At 34.8% G+C, this 14,077-nt stretch overlaps 1 protein-coding gene across 1 annotated transcript in view; it reads right to left on the bottom strand.

Moving 5' to 3' along the window:
- Positions 1–3,634: 3,634 nt before the first annotated feature.
- Positions 3,635–14,077, bottom strand: part of TBC1D16 (TBC1 domain family member 16) — a 164,779-nt gene continuing 154,336 nt past the window's right edge. Inside the window, exon 14 of the mRNA XM_076210114.1 lies at positions 3,635–6,374. The gene's annotated coding sequence lies outside the window, so the exon portion shown is untranslated. The remainder of the gene's footprint in view (positions 6,375–14,077) is intronic.

The following is a 14,077-nucleotide window of genomic DNA, read 5'->3' on the forward strand; positions in this document are numbered from 1 at the left end:
TGGTTCTTAAGTTAATATTAAGTCTAGTTTTGATGGTTCCTCATTGTTTCTATACCTAGTATTTTCCTTAACCCATTGTGTTAATGTGCATTCGATGGTCATATCCAGTAGAATGTTGCTCCAAAGTTCATCTCCCCCTTTAACTATAATTTCTTCCCAGATTATGTCTTTTGCATTAAAATCACCCATTACTATGTTTCCACCCTCTTTCAGTAACTCGTTTAGCAAGATCATAGTGTCTTCCAGTAATTTAAAATGTTCACTGTCCGACCACACGTGTTTTTGGTGGTACATACACTGCTACAAATTTTCGGCTATTCATCTTTTTGTTTGCAATTTTGATCATAATTAATTCTACATTGTCTTGTTCACTTTAATATGAGTATGTCATGTTTTGACTGTCATATCTCTGCCCAAATCACTTAATCTTAACAACCACTCTTTCAGTACTATTCTAATATTTTTCTCATCTTTTTCTTCCAGTTTTTCTTTTACTCTAACATAAAATGATATGTGGGTCCAACATCCTAGCCTCCAGGTAGGGGAGTTTGTGTTATTTAACCAAATCAATAAATCATTATTTTCATATTTTTTCTTAATATATAAAGTGGGCCTAATGAACTCCTGGAGGGACTAAGCCCATCATGGCTACAGGCCTGACCCACAGTCTCAAGTCCAGACTGTAAATACTCCTGAATTTTTAAGAGGTATCTAAAATGCCAAATTCATGTTTACATTCATATATTTCAACAAATCACAACCATAGAATACAAACAACATAAGAATTTTCCACACAATTTTCATTACTGTGGGATAAATTTTTTCAATCAAATTTCACAACAAACAAGTTAAGAGTTCTTGAAGTAAAATAATTATGTAGTCAAAATAATATGTATATGAATTCATACTTAAAAACTAAAATCACAATCACAATGCTTTTATTTATAAAATGAAGCAGAATCCTGAAATAAATAGAACTTTGGTCAAGATGGAATCTACTTATCTTTGGGTTTCATGTATTTCAGTGTCCCCTGTCTTGCAGAGGTTTCTGACTGATATGTAAAAAGACCCCAGAGATTCTTTATCCCTGAACGACCATAATACAGTTTCCTACCTGCTCTTTACACTCACTCATGTTATCCACCAATCCTTAAAACATGTGTACATACATTTTTATTTTGAGTTACACAATTTGTTCCTGAATACAGCTATTTTCACAAGTATGATGAGTGAAAATGATCAAACTTATATATCAGTAGCAATCCACCCTATAATGATACTACATATTCGATAATAAGATCTAAGGCAAATAGTATACACTAATTATCTGTCATCATGCCTTTTCATTAAATCAGAAAAAATATATATTGCCATAAATACTAAGCTCTCACTGTCATTGCATACTGTCCAAAAGAGGAAATCCTCACATATTTGAGCGAGTCTTTTTATCTATTATATATATATATATATATATATATATATATATATATATATATATATATATATATATATATATATATATATATATATATATATATATTCATCCTATGGCTCTCCCTTATACACTGTCTCTAAACTGTACTAGTTATACTAATTTGACTATCGTCAGGATAATAAGTATGTCAATTCTTGACTTCATTGGCACCACAAGAGGAAGAGATATTTGGAATACATATATATATATATATATACAACTTTACCCAAGTTGAAGAATTATAAAGATGAAAAAAAAAAAAAAAAAAATCCTAAAACTCAGAGATTCATGTTATACCTACGGTCTTAATTCCCAGTTTATTTATTGTACCTGCTAAGAAACAGAAGACATACAAATTAAATGTTAAAATCATGTCTGGATTGGACAATAAATAATATCATAAACACTTAAAAAATATATATAATTTATGTCAAATAATTCTATCCAAAAATTTGTCGGAGGAAAATAATATAGAAAATTAAGGTTATAATGAAAATAAAGTGATGAAATAGGAGAAGAAAAAAGATATAATAACAAAGGTAAAGTACAGAAATTACACATGAAATAGGAAAATACAGCCTACACCCCTTACACAGAATAATCAGAGGGAATGTGTATAGTTCTTTGATATGTATTGTTGAGAGTATTGTACAAAATACACACATATAAAATATTGCTGATCAATGTTTGATGAGTATTACCATCACCATGAATTTGATTAAATTTATCCTTTTTGTTTTATTGTCTACTGTCATTTTGGAAGATACAAATAAAAATAATATTTATTAATAAAACTGCTGTACATTCATGTCACAAAAGGTATACACTGTACTTAATTTCTTAGGACAAATCACTGCCTATAATACTGAGTAAACAAATATCGTCAAAGGATAGATGAGGGAAAGCCGGATAGTGTGTATATATATGTATTTACCTAATCATTTGTGTGTGTCTTTACCTTTGCCACAAAAGGAATATACTGTACTTAATTTCTTAAGACAAAGTATTGCTCACAATGTTGGGTAAACAAATATTGTCAATTGGAAATTGGTATGTTATAACACATTTGTAAAAGTTCACTATAAACCCACTATCGGAGAAATAATAACGGAAAATACAGGGAAACTGTATATTTCAACTACTATCTGTAGTCCTCTTCAGCAGAATGCTTACATGAAGTTAAGGTACAAGTATATATGAGGAAATGAGGGGTACATAGAAGGGGATGAGGAAAGTGGGGGGGGGGGTGGCTCAGGTTACATGCCCTTGAAATGGTTGGGTCAAGGAAGGACAGTGGGTGATATTTTGTCCGACCGCTCTTGACATAATTTTGTTGACCGCTAACTTGGTAATACAATCTGGGGGCCACTGACCTTTAGAGGTATTAAAGTTAGGATAATGTTTTATTAGAGAAGATTCTACAATTTTTCTTCGATAGCTACAGTGTGATTTATAAATAATTGATGCATTATCCCAATCTAATCTATGGTCTTTTTGGCTGGCATGAAGGAACACAGCGGAGTTAACTTGTCCATATTTTATGGAGTTTTTATGTTCCTTTAATCTCGTGGACAAATTCCTGCCAGTTTGGCCCCAGTAGACATCATCACAGTCTTTACAAGGCAATTTATATACCCCGGAGTTTTGGTCCACATCATCCCTCCGGTGTACATTAACTACCTTTCTAAAAATGCTGTTTGGATAATTGTAAATAAATTTGATTTGGTTATTAGGTAGAAGTTTGGAGACCGAGTTGATAGAATCATTAAATGGTACAATGATGTTATTGTTACCCCATTTAAACTTCTCCCTGGAGTTATTTGGTTTATAAAAATTGGATTTGGCTATATGTAGGGCTTTCTTTAGAAACCATTCCAGATAACCTACGTTAGAGAGTTGTTTATTAATGATGTCAAATTCTATTTGCTAGAATTGTGGACTACAAATCCTAATGGCTCTGAGATATAGGCCTGATGCAACACTAGATTTAATATTATCCGGATGGTGTCCTTCCTTGACCCAACCATTTCAAGGGCATGTAACCTGAGTCCCCCCCCCACTTTCCTCATCCCCTTCTATGTACCCCTCATTTCCTCATATATACTTGTACCTTAACTTCATGTAAGCATTCTGCTGAAGAGGACTACAGATAGTAGTCGAAATATACAGTTTCCCTGTATTTTCCGTTATTATTTCTCCGATAGTGGGTTTATAGTGAAAATATTGTCAAATGATAGAAGAGGAAAAAACCCATGGATAGTGTATTTACCTAGTTGTATTTTACGGAGAGAGCTATAATCATAGTGACCTGCTTTTGTATCTTTCTGCATCCAGTTTGTTCTCAAAATCTTGTATAGTTTTTGCACTCACTGTTTCCTCATTCAGTTTGTTCCAGATATTATCACTCTATGTGGGAAGCTATTCTTTTTCAGATCTCTTCTGTAAATGTCCTTCTTGTATTTCTTCTGTCCCATGTTAATCGGTCATACCGTCCATGTTTGAGTATGCCATTTTTTTTTCTTATTTTCTTCTCCTTTATGGTTTTATGTTTCTTTTTTTCTGATGTATCATTTTCTCAGCCTCAGATCCAGTACTCTCCAAAAAAGCTTGTTTTTTCAGTCTCCATTCTTCTCTAATTTTTTTTTTTTCATTAGCTTCATTTCTTAGTGCTTTATCTTTCTCTATTTACTCATCACTCAATTCCTTTTTTATCCACACATTTTTGTAATTTCCAATGTTAGCTAGTTTTGTCACTTTTGATAGTATCTCTTCAGCTCTCATTTGAGTCCTTAGTTTGACTTTCAATGACCTATAGAGTTTTTCTCTAGAGTATGTGGCCATTCTATGCACCTTGTCATTTTCTGTCTAATTCTTGGCCTTTGTCCTGAACCACTTTCAGAATTTCCTTAGCAATTTTTTTCTCTTCTTTTTCTCTTTGGTATTTGTAAACATTGTGTTTTTCTTTGATACCATAAACCACAATGCTTTTTTTTTTATCCACTGTGTCTCTCACCCAGTTTTCCTTTTCTTTAATTACTTTAATTACTGTTTCTTTTGTATTTTCTTCTACCTGCTTTTGTACTATTTCTTTGAAAGTGATTTTTTTATTTTCACGTTCCTGTTTCCACTGATATTTCAAGGAGATCCGTCTCTTTGATTGATTCTCCCACTTTTTCAGTCACTACTTGTATTTGCTCTTTAACCTCTTTCTTCAGTTCATCATTTTTGTTTCTATCCTTATTTTTTTCTTTTGTTTTCTCTTTTAATCATACTTATTTCACTTTTTTGGTCAACTCTATGATTATTTCCTTGTTAGTTTTATGTAAATTTGACATCTCTTTGTTCATGGCTCTATAATCTATTCATTGATGTCTTGATTTCTTGGTACACTGCTATACCTAGTCTCTCTTTCTGTATTTGCCTAGTTGTATTTTGCAGGAAGAAAGCTATGCTCGTAGTGACCCACTACTATATCTTTCAGCATCCAGTTTTTTCTTAAAGTCATGTACAGTTTTAGCACTCACTGTTTCCTCTTTCAGTTTGTTCCATATATCTATCACTGTGTGGGAAGCTATTTTTTTCAGATCTCTTCTGTAACTATCCTTCTTAGGTTTCTTCTTGTGTCCATATGTATTTCTTCTGTCCCATTTTTATAGGTCATCCCTATCAAGAATTTTCATCCCTTTCATAATTCTGTAAAAGGTTAGCAAATCACCTCTTTCTCTTCTTTGTTCCAGGGTTGGTGAATTTAGTTTATCCAATCTTTGTTCGTGTGTCAAATTGCAAAGTGTTGGTGTCATCTTTGTCATTGCTCTTTGAATTCTTTCTAGTTTCTTTATTCTTTTTTGTACTAGGTGTCCATAGTGATGCTGTGTATTCCAATTTTGGTCTTATCAGTGTAACTACTATTTTCTTTACCATTTCTTCACTCATGTAGTCAAAGGCTATTTTCATTTATCTTAATAAGTTAAAAGTTTCTCCGACTTATTTGTTGACATGTTTGTGGGTGCTTGTGTGTGTGTATTTACCTAAATTATATGTAAATAAAAAAGACACATGACCCATGGGCATAGCTCCTCTTTGTATATTATAATTAGGTATATACTGGTTTGGTCTCATCTATGTTTCCATTTGTCAAATTTGGTTTTGAAATAATTTTGTGTGTATATTCTGTTTGTAGACTTTCAAGTACATCAAAGTCTAAGGGAAAGCTAGTGTGAAGCCACAATAGTATTCACTATATACTTAGAATATGAATTTACAGTTATCCAAGAATCAATGCCAACTAATAGGTTGAACACACAAGTACAACACAAAGTTTGAGTCACACACTAGTGGGAAACTACTTAAAGCTCATCCATAAAAGTACTAACCCATGCATATATGACTCCATGCTATAAAATATAAAACAAAGTTTTGTTCTATGAATTTTTTGTATATCTAAGTATTGGTCAATGATTACACACACACATAATATGGTACACAATGAAAGCTTCCAGAATTTATGTTCAAATTTTTCAGTAAAGGGTATAAGAGAAGTTAATTATTCACATATAAAAAGTATACAGATAAAAAAATCTAATATGACTTAAAATAATTACTTGAGCTTGGTAATCATCACTATTCTTGAGTTTATCAAAAATACTTTCCTTTAAGTATTTGTATCAGAGACAATATTCCTGTATACAGCCAATGAGATAACTTCTTATTCATAGATTACTTGTAAATTGAAACATGTAATATAGAATTCACTGCAAACTAATGTATGCAGGAGATGAATCTGAGATTATTCTGTAATGGATCTTACTATCATTAATAACAATTGCTGCCTCAAGATTCAGTGACTGGAAACCTGCAGCTCCATAATATCAAGCAACAGTCCTTGGGGTTTCCCATTAATCTATGAGGAAGAAAAAAAGAGAGAGAAAAAATATATGTATTAGGGTTTTAGGAAATATTCTCCTGAAAGAAAATATCCCCCGTAGGGAAAGTCACCCAAGAAAAATCCCCTGGAAAATCCCTTTAAGAAAAATCCCATCAAAAAAATCCCTCATGTTGGTTGAGGAGACTTCTGTACAGATTATGTGCCCTTGCTATATTAAAGGGCTGTCAACCTCTCCTGTGTTTTATTGGATCCAGACTTTCCTCTCCAAGCACACCAGGGCCACATCTTAGGTATGTTGAACTATCAAATAGTTCTTATAATTATTAGTTTTAGTCATATTAGTTTATGTAGAATTGTTGTTATTCTGTTTCACAACCCTCAAGTACAATCCTTCCTGGCAACCACCTACAGCATCAAGAGGTTGCCTTCCCTATTTGCACATGCTGAGGCAGTTTGTCCAAACAACAAATCATAGCTACAGAGTCAGACCCAGGTTTCTCTGACTATTTTATTAATATGCGTATCCGGTGTCAAGTCTTTGCTGATCATCACTCCAAGGTCTTTTTCCAAGTTTACTTTTTTGACTTCTTCTTCACCAATTTTATAATCTCTCGATACTCTGTTTTTACTTTTTTCAAATTCCATTATACTACATTTCTTGATATTGAATTTCACTTCCCATTTTTGAGTCCATTTCCAGATCTTGTCCAAGTCTTGTTGTAATGAGTTGCAATCCTCCTCAATTTTCACTTTAGTATTTTTGTGTTGTCTGCAAAGAAATTCATATAACATTCTACTCCTTCATCCCTGTCATTTATGTATATGGCAAACATAATCGGGGCCAGTACTGACCCGGCGGGACACCACTTTTCATTTATTCCCAATTTGAGAATTTATCTTTAATTACTACTCTCATTTTCCTCCTAGTCAGGAAGTCTTTCATCCATTCCAATAATTTTCCTCTGATGCCACCTATTGTCTCTATCTCCCTTATTAGTTTATTGTGTGGTACCTTGTCAAATGCCTTTTGTAGGTCCAGAGAGGCACATTGTATGCATGTAATTGTTATATCATCTGTGTAAGAAGAGATTTGTACTTTTAAGGTGTGGGGTTTGAGTACATCATGCATGTATAGATTAAAGAGTGTGGGGGATAAAACAGACCCCTGAGGTACTCCATTCCTAAAGTTTCTGGTGTGTGATGACTGGCCATTATATAACACATAAATATTTCTGCCTGCTAAATAGTTGGCCAGCCATCTTTTGGTATTACTATACATCTCTGTGTTGTATATTTTGTTTGTGAGGTTGTGATGGGGGATGTGTGGAGGCCTATCTGAATTAATGCTGTCAAAATATTTGTGTAAGGTCAATCAGATGGGTGTTTGTGGAGTGTAGTGGTCTAAAACAGTGTTGTGATTTGGCAAGGGGGATTTGTGGTCTGATGAATTGTGGTATGAGGTGTTCTATGACTTTGGTGCGGGTGCAAAAAAGTGTGATGTTGGAACTCTTGGATCTTTGTTAGGTTTGGGGATTGTGATGATTTTCCCATGCTTCCAGATGTTCATGCTGTTCATCTTCTTATCTTTGGTTGCTGATCCACATTTTCAGTTTCCTTTAAAGCTTCCTTATAATCATTTTCCAAATCAATCACTGTTGATTTACCATTAGACATCACTATTTGTTTATTTCAGTAACTTTTAACCATATTCCTTCTTTTTCATTATTCTAATGTTCTCCTCTTTCAATTTTCTATTTCCAGGTCATGGAGGCACTGTGTCTTGCTGCATTAACTTTGGTCTGAGTGGTATGAAAGGGGATAGGGATGGCCCTTCATCCAAGAGGTGGAATGGGAGGGACAATGAATGAGGGTTATATAGGTGAGGGATAGGTTGTATGCCTTGACTTGGCCTTTTGATACATTTGTATGTATTTCAATTTTCAAGCTCCATACATCCAGGGCTCTTTTACTTTTCTAATTCTGCTACCATAGTAGGTATTCTTTCCTCCTAGATTACTTTTTTTCCTTCCAAGAATGAAATTTCACATTCATTTATTGAGATGAATAACAAATCTTGCAAGTCACCAGCTGGTAGGAGGAACAGCCGCTGATTGTTCAGCTCTCTTTGTGTGAAAAAGTGGTGGAAAGATAGTCAAACTTGATACAATGGGATCTTGGGCTCGGTCTAGAAATCATGTGCCTGCCCCTACACCTCCAGATAGTGGTGCGGGTATTGAAAGGATCTGAAGATAAGCTACAAGGAGACAATTCTCTCCAATGTCTGTCTTGCAGGACCATCAAATGAAAGTACAATCAGTGGTCCCTACCAAAACTTATATGCAGTGAATGTGATAATAAAATCAGTTTCAGTGGAAGCTGCAATTTATGGGGCACTCATGAAGTATAATGGTCTTGCCCAGTAAGAGAATTTGGTCCCTGCCCTTCCCATATTAATAATGGCAAAATAACTTATGGAGCATTTACACTGGTGCACCTAGTGCATAGTTGCCGTGCAGGTACGCATGCCTCTCTGCACGTAATATGCAAGTTCATGCATGCCATAGCCGCATGCTTATGTGCACATGCCTGTTTCTGTTCACACCGAGAGTGAAGCAGTCATCAAGATGTCTGCTCTTGACCAAGCAGTTGCTGCTGCTGCAGCTGGTGTTATTTTGAGACAAAGACAAAATTGAAGGAAAAGGAGTGAGTGCTGGGTCAATGAATATCTTGCACATCAGAGGGTATGTGTGAGTGTAGAAGAAGAGGTTAGGATGGCAAGCAATGTGCTTTTCAAGAACTTCACCCATATGTCTCCAACTGATTTTAAAATATTTAGTTGACTGGGTTGTTGATTGCCAAAGAAAATATAAACTATTGAGAAGCTATACCAGTGGCCACATGATTAGCTCTCACGTTTCAATTCCTGACTACCAGTGATAATTATCCCAGCATGATGTTCCAGTTCAAAGTATCTAAAGCAACAATATGCAAAATAATTCGTGAAGTCTGTCAAGCTTTGGTGAAATCTCTAAAATGCTACATAAAGGTCATGTAGTCCTTGTGTACTCGTCAGAAGTATGACTAAAAGGATTTTATTTTGTTCAGGACTGCCTAAATCATATTTAGATTCTAGGAACAGCAGGGCATCACTCCATTTGACCCTGTCTTTATAATTATCGGAGTTAGCATTCCACAGACAAGTTATGGAACGATAAACCTCAATAAAGTTAATATATATATTTTTTTTTGTTTGACCAAGCCACCGTACTGGCAGTAAACATTATCAAATGGTGGCTGGCATGCAACTAGTGACTGTTGGCACGAGTCTCCCCATCTGGGATGGGGCATCACTTGCGCCTACGTGTGTGTACAGTGCACATTGGCCTGTGCGCACAGATTTGAGGCATGCCTCCCCTTGCACAGAGGCATGCCTCTGGTTGCCTCTCCATGAAATAAGTGCATGCCTCCTGTGCACACAAGAAGTTGCACCAGTGTAAATGCACCCTTACTAACAACATATCTCCAAAAGCTTAAAACCTTAAGTCTAAATATAGTAGAAATTGTTGAAAATCCATATTTGCCAAGTTAAGCACTGGAGAGGGAGGAGAACAAATTGTGTTCCTAGATGGGACCACTATACTCCAGGACTGCCATTCACAGCTTGTGAAATTTAAATCTGATTCATATTTACTGGTACACTGAATGAATTAAAGTACACTTCAATACAGAGCCAAGTCAAACTTAAAAAAAAAAAAATCATAAGAAAGGAAAAATAAATAAAATAAATAAAGAACATGAAATCCTGGTTTTTCATGAATACTTATACAATGCTACACATACACACACAGCGAACATTGGAACTCCGGAAAAGAAGTGCAATTTTCGTGGATCTCAACAATGAGGGACCTTTGTTGTATTAGTAGGGAAGGAGAAAGCTCGTGGTGTAGTGGGAAGGTGAAGAAAAAAGAGAAAGGGAGGGATTACAGAGGGAATTGGAAGGAAATGAGGAAGGAGACGAACGGGCTCCCCCAGACGTCAGAAGAAATGTCAACAAGAGGGCTGCAGACGATGCAGGTGAAGTTGAAAATATCAGTAAAAGCATTAAATTTAGAAATATAGATAAGAACAACACAATAGAAAGTGGAGATGATAATTTCTATGGATTTAATGAGGGGGGATGCCAACCTCCCCCGATTAGCAAGTTTAGAGGAAAAACTAGAGAAAATGACCAAACATTGGGAGGTTTGGTTCAGCCAACTTACTCGGAATACACAAAGAGTTGATAAATTGGAAGAACCAAAGAAGGAGAATCAAAACCTAAATAAATAGAAGAATTAAAAAGACAGTTAAAAAAGTAAAAGATGAGAATGAGGAATTAAAGAATAATAATAAAGAGAATAAAGAGTCCATAGCAAAAGAAGCACAGGGTTGGAGAAAAGTCCAAGAGAACAACAAAATTGTATTTAGAGATATAGTGACACAACAGATGAAAGAACAAACTAAGGACACAGTCATTAAATTCATGAGAGAGAAGGAGAATATAGTAAGAGACTTAGCGGATAAAAAGAAATGTATAATTATATTAAGGATGGAGGAGAAGCATAATCTAAATAGAACCACAAGAGTAAAAGAGGAGAAGGAAAAGGTAAACAAGATATTAGAAGTAGTTCAAGAGGATGGACAAGAAACAGGGAAAGAAATTGAAGAAATAAACTAGAGAAACACAATACAGATAAGACCAGACCAATTAAGATCAAATTCAGATCACAAACGACAGCAGAGAATATCTCAGCAAAAACAGGAAAACTAGCAGACAGTGATCAATATAAATGGGTATGGATAAAAAGAGAAATGAATAAAGAGGAAAGAGAGGATGAGAAAACAAAAAGACTAGAAGCTAAGGGAAAAAACGAGAACAGAACAGAGTCAGAAAAAGAGAAATTCTATTGGAGAGTAGTGAATATGAAAGTGAGGAAATGGTTCATAGCAGAGAAAAATGGAAAGGAAACAGAAAACACAATGGAAGTAGCAGAAAATTAAAAGTGTCTTACACAATCATAGATAGCTTAATAACAAGCTTGAATGAACTGAATGATTACCTGAAGGAAAAAGAACAGGACATAATGGGAATTGTAGAGACAATATTGAAATGCACACTTTCACCCAACAGTGTAGGACATGGTGCATATAATTATTGGATTAGAAACAGAGAGGTAAAACAAGGGGGTGGAGTTATGTTCCTGACTAAGAAGGATATAAATGTGAGGAATGTCACATATGGAAGGAACAGAGTAGAGATGATTATCATGGAAGTGGAGGACAGGGATGGGAAGAGGAGGAAGTTTGTGGTAAATTATGTGTCTCCTAAAATGGCTTCATGGGAAGAGAACACAAAAATATGTTAGAAGACACAACGATAACACTAAATAAGATAATGGAAGATGGAGGAAGAATAGTTATAATGGGTGACTTTAATTGTAAAGAAATCTAATGGAAAGAGATGACAGTGAAGGGTGGAGATGACCTATGGGGAAATGTACTACTTTATATGATTATAGAACATACAATGACGCAATGGATACAAGAGAATACTAGGTATAGAAATGAGGAAGAACCATCGACACTGGACCTAATAATCACATCAGAACCCGAAATAGTGGACAAGATTGAATATAAGACACCAATAAGTAAAAGTGACCACATATTGGTTGAACTGGAACTAAATGAGGAAAAATACATGGGAAAAAAAATGAACAATATAGAAAGGGAATATTGATGTATGGATTTTTTTTTTTTTTTTTTATAAAATAAGAGAATTCTTTCAAAAAGCAGACTGGGAAAGGATACACACTAAGGAAACAACAGTGGAAGAGAAATGGACTATTTTGACAAAAATTTATAAAGAAGGAGTGGAAAAGTATGTTCCAAGACGAAAACAAGAAAAAGGATATGTTAAAAGACAAAAGAGATAAAGCTTGGACCAAATAGAAGAAAGACAAAAGACCTGAAAATGGAAAATATATACTAGTTATAGAAATCAATATGTACAAGTGTGCAGAGACGAAAAGAGAAAATATGAAAAAGATGTCATAGAAAAATGTAAAGATCAACCAAAACTATTATACAGATTTGTAAACAACAAACTGAAAAACAAACAAGAATTAGAGAAATTAAGACATGGAGGAGTTAAATACACAGAGGAAATAGAAATGGCAGACATTATGAACAAGCATTTTAAATCGGTGTTTACAAGGGAGAACATACAACCTGGAGAGATCGAATGGGAAGAGAAAGTCCCCCCTATGAAAGAAATAGAAGTAACAAAGAATGAAATAATGAAACACTTGAGTAATCTTGATGTCAGAAAATCGCATGGACCAGATGAAATAGCAAACTGGATTTTGAAAGAATGCAGGAATGAACTGGCAGACAAAATACATAGCATAATAAACAGTTCCTTGAAAGAAGGAAAAGTTCCAAAAGATTGGAAAAAAGCAAATACAGTACCTATATATAAAGGGGGAAATAAAGAAGACCCTACCAACTATAGACCAGTCTCTCTAACAAGTATAATAGCAAAAAATTGTGAAAGAATTATCAAAAGTAGATGGGTAAAGTATTTAGAAAAAAATGTGCTAAATCCAAGGCAATTTGGATTCAGACAAGGACAATCATGCATCACTAATTTAATATGTTTCTATTCAAGGCTAATAGATATAATACAAGAAAGAGATGGATGGGCTGATTGTGCATTTCTAGACCTAAAAAAAAGCTTTTGACAAAGTACCACATAAGAAGTTGCTTAAGAAATTAGAAACTGAAGGAGGAATACAGGGCAAACTGCTTAAATGGATGGAAAACTTTTTGCAAGAAAGAAAAATAAGAGTAGTGATAAGAGACAAACATTCAGATTGGGATGAAGTAATACGTGGTGCTCCACAAGGAACAGTTCTAACCCCAATAATGTTTGCTATATATATTAATGATATGGATGAAGAAATCAAAAGTTATATGAGCTTCTTTGCAGATGATGCAAAAATGTTAAAAAAAGTGAACAATGAAGAAGATTGTGGGTCACTACAGAGTGATATCAATAAAGTATGGGAATGGAGTAGGAAGTGGGAGATGGAGTTCAATACTAAGAAGTGTAGTACCGTATTTTTCAGACCATAAGGCGCTTCGTACCATAAGGCGCACCCGTAATTTGCTATTCCCCGTCCTTACATAAGGCGCACCTGGTTAGGTAGGCCAAACACCACCAGAGGCGCCACCGTCGATGACGAGCACAATAGCGCGTCATTTTATGCGCACGCCATGCAAACGGCCAAATTTACATACCGCGGGAAATTTCATTCATACAAATGTTATGCGAGTGTATTTAATACGATCGTAGTAAATTTCAAACAATTACATCATCAGTTACATGTCGGTACATAAAAACATAAGATAAACATGGCGGCTTGCATTCAGCAGTAAATCGAAAATTGGTTTATATTTCAGTGTAAAAAATGAGCTAAATAAATTCAGTGTATTGGCAACTGACCAAAATGAACGAAAACTACTAGTCTCGCGGATTATTCTAATACCAAAATAAAGGCAGCGTGTTACGGAAGAGCTGAGAAATCGGTGGTACTAATTAGTTTTTTTTTGTTTTTTTTTCTATCGGGTCGGATTATCGGATAACAACAACATCAACGTCCATCCCGCCATCTTATCTA

The sequence above is a fragment of the Oratosquilla oratoria genome, chromosome 27 (assembly GCF_046742065.1).
Source record: "Oratosquilla oratoria isolate Oo_2021 chromosome 27, ASM4674206v1, whole genome shotgun sequence".
NCBI classification, from domain to species: domain Eukaryota; kingdom Metazoa; phylum Arthropoda; class Malacostraca; order Stomatopoda; family Squillidae; genus Oratosquilla; species Oratosquilla oratoria.